This window comes from Abramis brama (assembly GCF_963993115.1).
Source record: "Abramis brama genome assembly, chromosome: 12".
Lineage (NCBI taxonomy): Eukaryota > Metazoa > Chordata > Actinopteri > Cypriniformes > Leuciscidae > Abramis > Abramis brama.
The window spans coordinates 24,591,181-24,598,941 of NC_139974.1; the positions used below are offsets into that span (position 1 = coordinate 24,591,181).

Sequence of the window (7,761 nt, forward strand, 5' to 3'; positions counted from 1 at the left end):
TAATTTTTATTAATTTAGCACGCAATTCAGTGCGTAAAATAAGCTTCTAAGTGGAAAAATAAGCGAATGTTAGCGGATAATTGTGTAGGATAGAACTTTTTCTCCTAGTCATCTGGATACAAGACGAAACCAATCAATCACAGAGAGCGTTCGATGCTGGTGCTTCACTGAGCTCACAGGCACGTTTGGGAAATGAAGCCTTGCTTAGATGACAGAGAAACAATCGGGAGTTATTTTGCAATAAACAAAGCAAAAGTGTATATAACGGTTCAAAATGTTGAGGACAGTAAGATTTTTTTTAATGAAATTAATATTTTTATTCAACAAGGATCGATGCATTAAATTGATCAAAAGTGACAGTCAAGGGTTTTTCACTGTTAAAAAAATCTACTTCATATAAATGTTGTTCTTTCAACTTGGTTCATCAAATAATTCTGCATCATGGTTTCCACAAAAAAATATGAAACTGTTTTCAACATTGATAATAATAAGAAATGTTTTCTGAGCTGTAAATCAGCATATTAAAATTAATTATCATCATAACTGGAGTAATGATGCCGAAAATTACGCTTTGATCAATTGAATAAATTACAGTTTAGTATGACATAGAAAACAGATAGCCTATGTTAAATTGTAATATTACAGTTTTTACTGTATTTTTGATCAAATAAATGCAGAAGAGAATTAAAAATCTTACAGACCCCAAACTTTTGAACAGTAGGCTAGTGTACAATAGTACTTTTACTATAATTAGGGTAGTTTTGTAAAAGTCACTGACTAATAATTACAGGCGAGTTGAGAGCACAAATCACAAAATATTTAGTAGTAATGAAAACGTTTTCAGATTTAGCATATTAATGATGCATTCACCTCATAAATCATGACACACTGCTCTAGCACAGGAAAGTGCATACAAGTTCAAGTGCATGCTTTTAAAATTTAAAAGTATTGGTATCGGTATCGGTATCGATATCGGCGATACTGGCCCTGTATTTACTTGGTATCGGATCGATACCAAAATTTGGAGTATCGCCCACCTCTAATGTGTAGGTGTTGACATATCACTTTCTGCAACAATGTCTTTTGTTATAGTGTGTATATATAGAAAGCCAACAGCGAAAAATGATTTTTATGAACAACTTAAACTTGTCCTTAATCACTGTGATAAAACCAAGGAAATTATTTTAATGGGTGATTTTAATATTAATTGGAATGTAAAGAGGGAACGAACAACTCTTAAACAAATTACTGACTATTTTAATTTAACACAAATGATAAAAACACCAACCAGAATAACAAGCCACTCAGAAACTCTAATAGATCTGTTATTCACAAATCATGCTGAGAGGATTGGCAAAACATACAACTTCATTACCGGGCTTTCTGACCATAATATTGTATTTTTCTCCCGAAAATTAAGTAAAAAGCGATTTAACTCATTTAAATGTAATAACCATTTTAATTTTATCCCAAAACATCTGCATCAAAATCTTAATATTCTTCTAAATGAAGTAAATTGGTCTGAATTGTTTTCTGATAATGATATTGAAAACAATTCCCAGATGCTTAATGCTAAAATTGCTGATGTTATGGAACCTTTTATAAAAAGAGGAAAAGGTAAAAAAAAAAAAAAGGGAAATCATTTACCCTGGCTTAATAATCAATGCAAAATACTTATTAAAGAAAGAGACATATTACTTAAAGTGTTTTTAAAATCTGGTCTTATTACTGATAGGCAAAGATTTACTTCAATGAGAAATAAAACAACTCATACCTTACGTAAAGCCAAGGCAAATTTCTTCATGGATGTTATTAAAAGTGCTAATGGCAATGGTAAACTAATATGGCAAAATATTAATAAACTAACTGGAAAGCAAAATAAAATAGATAATGATAGATTGGAAATAAAAGTTAACAGCAAGCTTATAAATAATCCAAAAGAATTAGCAACTGAATTCAATAATTTCTTTATTAATTCGGTCAATGAAATAACACAAATGTTTAGTTCCTCAGAGATAGCTCGTAAGCCTATTGATCCTGGACAGCCGGTTTTTAGGTTAGAGCAGATAACTGATTTGGAAGTATCTAACATTATTAAGTCTATGAAACCCTCAAAGGCCAAAGATGCATATGGCCTTGACACACATTTTTTAAAATTACACAGGGATGCGCTAGTGTGCCCAATAACACATTTGATCAATCTATCAATTAAAATGGCAGTTGTTCCATCAGGATGGAAGGTGGCCATAGTCTCACCAATTTTTAAATCAGGCGACAAAACAAATATTTCAAATTATCGCCCCATCAGCATCCTCCCTGTCGTATCTAAGGTTGCAGAAAAGTGGATCGCCAAGCTGCTGAATAACCATCTCAGCCGTGGTCCTTCTCTTCTGCATCCCATGCAATTTGGGTTTCGCAAGAATCATTCCACTGAGACGGCAAACTGTGTCTTTATAGAAACAGTGAAATCGTTGCTTGATAAAACCACATGTGTTGGTGCAGTCTTTTTGGATTTAAAGAAGGCGTTCGATACTGTAGAACATCGAGCCCTTCTGTCTAAACTGACTCACTTCAACTTTGCAGAAGATGCTTTAGTCTGGTTTCAATCTTACTTGTCCAACAGAAGACAATCTGTGAGTATTGGTAGCACTAAGTCACCTCACCTTGAATGTTCAGCAGGGGTCCCACAAGGTTCAATTTTGGGACCAGTATTGTTCTCTGTTTATATAAATGATCTGCCAAACATTTGTGAAAAAGTCCATTTTCAAATGTATGCTGATGATGCGGTCATTTTTACATCTGCTAAAAGTACACAGGAAGCATCATACATCCTCACATCAGCATTGGAGAATATACAGCAATGGCTGCTTAAATCTTGCCTATTATTGAACAAAAAGAAAACTGTTGCTATGTTCTTTACAAAAAAACCCATAAAACTAGAGCGGTCCAATGTGTTCCTGGGGGAAGCGGAACTTGATATTGTAGAGGAGTTCAAGTACCTCGGGGTAACACTGGACTCAACACTTTCATTTAAAAAACACATCAAACTTACAGCGAACAGAATTAAATTCAATCTACATAATTTTAAACAAATTAGACCATCAATGACAACTAATTCCGCTAAAATGTTCTTACATTCAATGATATTTTCGCACATAGATTATTGCATCACTACCTGGTCACTTACTGGAAACACAATTTTAAAACCCATAGAAAAGTTATTTAAAAAATCTATAAAAATACTTGATCAAAAACCTCTGTCATACCATCAGTGTAATATTTTAGAAAAATACAATTTGCTCAATTTTGAAAATTTTATTAATTTCAAATATAGCTGTTTAATTTATAAAGTTTTTCATGGATTAGCCCCACCTTCACTCTCTCTATTTATCAAACCAAGGTCTGACGGAGGTCGTTGTACCAGAGCTTCATTTAGAGGAGACACGATGGAACATATGGTGCGTTTAAGTCCTCCTGGGAAGTTTGTATTCATGAGGTTTTACAATTTTTTTAATGTTTTAAATTAATGAAGCCACTGTAAACTTTCTCATCACATATTATACTGTTATATATTAATGCTATCATATTTTGTGCAGGCATTAGCTTACTTCATTGTCACTGCTGAATACCTAAGTATAGTGGTATCCCACAATGTTTCCCACTGACACGCCCCTAACTCTTCAAGATCGGGATTAAAGAAAATCCTGAGCTTCCTACTCATATTCTCATCATTGTGTTGGCGTTCAACTTGTAAATACGATCTTTATGACATGACTTGAATGCACCAATAGCTCTAGCTTAATTAGGGACAATCCATACAAACACTTGCTAAAATACATTACAGACTGTCACAGTGAGAAGTTATTCATCCTGTATCAACGCTAAAGGCCTAACCACTGCAGTCAACACCTTGGAGTCTATCCATGCTGTTAAATAAAAGTCTGTAGACAAGGGTTAGGGTTAGAGTTATGGTTAACCTTAACCCTTAATTTCTAACCCAGACCCGGTTTCACAGAGTTTAGATTAAGCCAGGATTAGGCCTTAGTGCATTTAATTAGCTTTTAAAAATGTGCCTTAGAAAAAAGAAAAAAGAAACATTACTGGTGTGCATCTTGAGACAAAACAATGGCACTGACATATTTTAAGATTTGTCAGTGCAAGTTGCTTTCAGGTAAAACAGCTCAAACGTGCATTTTAGTCTGGGACTACAGGCTTAAACCTTGCCTGTGAAACCCGGGGTATATGTTGCAACTTGTATAGAATTATGCCAATGTTAGCAAAGTGTTGTGTTGGACAGAGGATTAACCCTAAACCAACAGGTTGTGTAACAGTGCCACACAGGGTGAAAAGCAAGTTGACATTATTAGGCATAAGAGTGTTTCTAAAGGAAAGGTCAATATTTTGTTAAAGTGCAAAAGGATCATTATGGGTCACATGAATGTAACTCTAATGTCACCATGACACCAATCCATTATTTTTTCATGTAGGTAAGGTATACAGAATTGTATATGAATAGCCTACATATGCAATGTTTGCTCTGTTTAATATATAATATGTTTGCTCTTTTAAACTGCTGTTGGCAGAGCAGTGGTAAATATAATTTTGTTATATATGGTATATATTATTTATGTTATTTATTATTATTATTTATATGTTATTGTAAGTTTATTTTTTTTATCATGCACTGCAATGAAGACACCATTTAACCAATTGATTAAATATAACAGCCATCTTACAAATACAACTAAATAAATAGCACGTGCACATTTTTTTCATATTCTTTCTTTTAAAACATGTCATCTTTTCCTGTAATTGCAATGTTACCACATTATTGGCTGTCTCTTCGAGTTGTTTTGAGCATGATTGGTTATTCAGACTGTCATCCAGGAATCTGGCCAATGGTAGCTATGCGCGCCTTTTACTGGTCAAGTTTGAATATTCGTCTGTTAGAGTGAGTGAGTGTGTGTGTGTGTGTGTGTGTGTGCGCTGCTGCTGCTCGGGATCTTCAGTACTAGCCTCCTTCGGTTCTGTGGCTTTTACATTGTTTAAAACATGGATTATTTTGCATCGTACTGTTACATTTTTATTTTGAGCGAGTTGCGGGATGTAAATGGACAACGACTTTTAACAACGTACGTGTAACTAGCATTTGCCATCTAGTCATAGCCAATACATAGCCTACACTTAAATAGCCTGTGCGTGCATACAGTAGCATTTCATCTTTTATAAAATGCGATTTTGGCCAAATGTATTTTACAACAGGAAAAACTGAGCGCCCCGCCTATATAGCTAGGCTACAACAAACTAACTAGTTTGTAACCTGTTGATGAAAATGTAATGTGATGCTGGCAGGCGCCGTTTTAATGACGGACAAAAAAATGCACATTTGCACACATTCGCTGGTCAAAAACTATATATTGATAAGTAATACAACAACATATAATTTGTTTTTACCATCGGAAAATCATAACAGGTGCACCCCCGCGCTGTTTCGTACTGGAACTTACACAAAGCAAGGAGTGAACCTCGTCACCTAGGTAACATCTAAGAAATTTCTTCTTTGATTTATGATTGCTCGTCCTCACATGTATAAATTGTAGTATAACATGGTTTTACTACAGTAATGTTGTTGTAGTAACTTTAAAAAAAAAACACATTACAGAAGATCACTGTGAAATCTTTATATTTTATCATGCAGAATGTAATTCATGATTTAATTCATTCCAAGGCTTCATTTATTTGATCCAAAATACAGCAAAAACAGTAATATTGTGAAATATTTTTACAATTTAAAATAACTGTTTTCTATTTGAATCTATTTTAAAATGTAATTTATTTCTGTGATCAAAGCTGAATTATGGTTGTTATTAATCGTGAATAAATCTAAAGCTTTTGAGACTATTATTTTGTGTTATTGAATTTGTCATGAAGATGTGACCATTTCTTCCTTTCATGTAGGCTTACTAAATAATCTTGATATAAAAAAAGGGAGGGGGGTGCCCTTTTTCAGTTTCAGCACATGCCCCTCAAAAGGTCATGGTTAGTACCATCTGACATTGCTGTGTTTTGTTGTTGGTAACGTTATGTGTTTAATGTTGTCAGCTAACGTTAGTTTAAAAACGCATGAGAGGTAAAAAAGCGTGGGAATGAGTAAAGTGATAAAACCATAATTTATTTGTTAGAAGTTAAATTTACATAATCTCTTCAAACACTGATAATGATATTGAAAAGATATTTGTTTACATTTTTTTTAGATCAAGCATTGGAATAAGATTTTTATCGGGGGAGAACACCCAACAGAAAGACCCATTCACCAACTACAGTAAGTCAATTTTACCCACTGTTCGAAAACCTACACGGGGATTAATATATAATATTAAGTATGATTTTCATCTTTAAAGTAAGACATTTAACGTTACTGATAGAAAGTCTGAGTAACTTTTTGTCCTTTTGTCTTTCTTCTGCTGAAGTGGCGCACTGAAAGTGGATTCATGTCACCTTCATCAGTCCTTTCTTTAATCACTGGAAACCATCAAGGGAAAGACCCTCAGACGTGTCATAATAGGATAAATGCGGCTGCAGGTAAAATTATTTGATGGTTTGATTTTGGTGTACCATTTGGCTTTTTTTTGTGTGTGCTTCCCTTGCTATGATACACATTTCTGATGGGATTGCCATGCTTTAAGTGTATGTTTACATTTTTAATCATGTAATACTAACAGTCTCAAAGATGACATTACTCAGTTCATGTTGTGTGAATGTTATTATTGCCATTAGGCGAACGTTTTTACAATTTAAATTAATTTTAAGATTGTTTAAAGGAATGGTAAAAAAAAACAAAAAAAAAACTCCTTTTTAAGGACTTTTCATTGAATAATTTCTTCTTTCCCCTTTCAGATTCGCCAAGGATCCAGCTGATTACTGGCAATTTGGTGAAGGATTATTCTTTAGCTGCTACATTACACTATCACTTCTGGTACGGATTCATTGGCCTTCTGTGTTATTTTTTAATTTTACTTGATTTAATAAATTACTTTTAATTAGTACAATGTATGGTTAGGATTCTGAATTAAAACAGTGTAATGTTTCTCCACAAATATTATCAGAAATATACAGAAATATATAATTGTTGAAACAATATAAATCTGCATTGAAAGATATAAAGAACAACCTCAACCCTCTGAGCTCAACACCACAATTTGTTGATTTCTTCATCTGTTTTAAGGATGAAATCATGACCTTATGATTATAGTAACCGTAACTGACACATGGGAGTAATATTAAATTTTTTACAATTCCACCTTGGGGCTCTGAAGAATTTCTTGTGTAAATGTACATCTGAATACATAAAATATGTGTTTTAGAATGGATAGTGTTGTATACTTTGTTTTTTTTTGTTTTTTTTACTGTACATTTTAAATATTAAATGTTTAATTTAAGGGTTACTGTAATTTAAAAAAAACTGTCTTTAAATATTCCATTTAGATGTTTACTTCTACAGGTTTTTAACATTACTTCGAAAACGCTGCAATTTAAAGTTTGAGATGTTTTTCATCTGTTTTAGAAAGTATTTTTAGACTTATTTTTTCAGAATAAAACTTGTTTTACAATCTTGATCATGTGTTAACTCATTATTTAATGTGTTTAATTAAGCCATTGCTGCCAGTCATTTGACAGTTAACAATTTTTAGTGTACAGTATGGACAGTTAATCACAAATTCAGTCAGCATTGTCATGACTCATGTTCCAACTGCAAACTAG

The 7,761-nt window shown here is 33.2% G+C and overlaps 1 long non-coding RNA gene across 1 annotated transcript; it reads left to right on the forward strand.

Annotated features, from left to right (window-relative positions):
* The first annotated feature begins 6,253 nt into the window (after positions 1-6,253).
* On the forward strand, positions 6,254-7,057 carry LOC311094298. Its single transcript, XR_014608635.1, has 3 exons — positions 6,254-6,322; positions 6,471-6,582; positions 6,898-7,057. It is a non-coding gene; the product is annotated as an uncharacterized lncRNA (long non-coding RNA).
* Positions 7,058-7,761: the final 704 nt, after the last annotated feature.